The following is a 2,500-nucleotide window of genomic DNA, read 5'->3' as shown; positions in this document are numbered from 1 at the left end:
ATCAAGATTTCTTAGTAACACGGTACATGTGTGTGTTACATACAGTTGTTTGTGTAGAAAAAAATTCTACCATTGATTTTGCTTTGGTCTTATCATCATCATTATCATCCTGATATCATCATCATTATCATCCTGATCAGAATAGATATTTTATTGCTGAGATCAGGATTCGAACCTGGGTTATTGCGGCCACAACGCAATGTACTAACCACTACGGGAACTTTCGCCTTAGGGGAGGAAATAAGCAGACGAAACATCCGAGGCCAAAATGTGAACAAGACTGATTCGTTTTCTGTTTCGTTCAGACTAAGCAACATAAATATTTTGTTTAGAGATAGTTCAGTGTAGCAAATCTTATCACATATGCAATTTTCTTTGTGTACTCTGTTGTGGATGTGTGGGATTTTTTTCAGTTATTTTTTAATTTTCCTATAAATACCATGGTTATTGTTATTATTGATATGGCAGCTTTTGTTTTCCTAGTCATGGGGTTTATATGTGTCTTTCTTCATAATTTCTCCCATTCTGAGCCTGAATCTTTCCCTCAGCAGATTCGCTAATCACTACATCACCAACCTGTTCAGAAGATGAACAGATGCCGTTCCAGACTCGACGCAAAAAAAAATATTTCAATAATTTTGCAGATTCTTTCGTTTATCCACTTCTCTATTAGAATCAAAAATGATACATAACAAGAAATATATACATTCTGAGCACCTCTTTTTATATACTTCAAGCCACAAGTCAGTGTAACGTACGCATTTTCCCTGAATCATAATTCATTTATCTATCATTTTATTTACATTTACCCTAAGAAACACACTCACCTTCCTGCTGAAAATGTAATAACTTTCGTTTTAATGGAAGCTGCGTGTTCACCCACACAACCAAGGTCCGCCTCAAGGATAAAAGAGATTTCACATTTAACTTTGAAATACGTAATTGTGAAGCTCTCTATTTCGAATAACATTTCCTTCGTTTGAATTCCTACATTTACAGAGTAGCTAAATGAAAATTATTGTTTGATTTTGAAACAGAGAGATGCTCTGTGAAGAATGAACAAGGTGTTTCTTTTTGTTTAGAACCGGATATATATACGTTCGATGTGTTTACTGTTTCCTGTTGCAAGATTGATTCAAGGAAAATAATTCCGTTTGTAATGTTTATTTCAATTAAAGAATAGTTTCGAGGGGAGGTTGTTGTCGGATGTGGTTTGTCTGTGTTCGGTGGTTTGATGATTTGTATTTATTTACATGTGTGCGGGGCTGTAAACTGTACCGCGTGGATGATCGAAAACTTAAAATAAATGCGAACGTGTAATTGTTAATGTGAATGACTGAAATACTAGTAATCTATTATATATTGAATCAGATGGAACAATTGTCTTTGCATTGCTTAGTGTATCGCGGGGAAACGGTTTTTATTAATACCGAACGAGGCTATCCCGCATTGGTTAAGTGGGAATGCGTAGTGTGAAACATCGGTTTTTAATGAAATCTGAATAATTATGCTTCCATGTTTCCCGTTTGGGCAGTGTGCTGCTTTTATTTTTATTTATTTATCTATTTACTTATCTATTTCATACTGCTGCCAGATGAATGTGTACTGTAAAACTCGAAGACCTGTTAGCTCTGTAGGGATACGACCATGGATTTTATTTAGTTTACTGGTGCAAGTTCATTTGATGAAACTTTTGATGTTTTATATATATATATATATATATTATTCTTGGTAGCTATATATGTGGAAGGACTGTTCATTTCAAAATGTATTGAGTAAATATGTTCAAAGTACTACTCCTCTAACAGCGTAATTATAATCGAACTGTTACTCTACATATTGTCGTACAAAAAATGATCAAACCTCATTCATTTCTACAAATGTTAACTCAGCTTTAGAGTTATTGCTAGAGGAGCTAAGATTTAATTAAATAATTACCGTTAGGTTTTCTAATATATTTTAATGGTTATATAGCCAATGTGATGCTTCTGAGATTTTCTTTTGCGTAAGTTTTGCTAAATTCCTGATTGCTTTTCAACCTGAATATATCCTGTGAATATATCCTTTGTCTCCCGTTTGTGCCATACTTTTAAACATAATTCAGGTGTATCATGAATGGAGCTCAGTCCAAACCCGCAGAAATGGGATGTCAAACTCATGTCCCGCTGGTCACATGTGGCCCTCAGGATGGTCATAAATGGCGCGCAAGGTGACAAGATGAAATATTGGCCATTAACAACCACAGTCCTGTTGCATTTTGGGCAGGGAAAAGTTACCATGTATTCATCATATATATGTATGTATATGTATATATATATACATATATATATATTTGTGTGTGTGTGTGTGTGTATGTGTGTGTGTGTGTGTGTACATATGTATGTATATATATACATATATACACATATATATGTGTGTGTGCATGTATGTATATGTATATATATATGTATATGTATGTATGTATTTATGTATGTGTATATACAATAAAACCATTATTATA

Source organism: Penaeus chinensis, chromosome 19 (assembly GCF_019202785.1).
Source record: "Penaeus chinensis breed Huanghai No. 1 chromosome 19, ASM1920278v2, whole genome shotgun sequence".
NCBI lineage: Eukaryota > Metazoa > Arthropoda > Malacostraca > Decapoda > Penaeidae > Penaeus > Penaeus chinensis.
Note: the sequence above shows the minus strand (reverse complement) of the source record.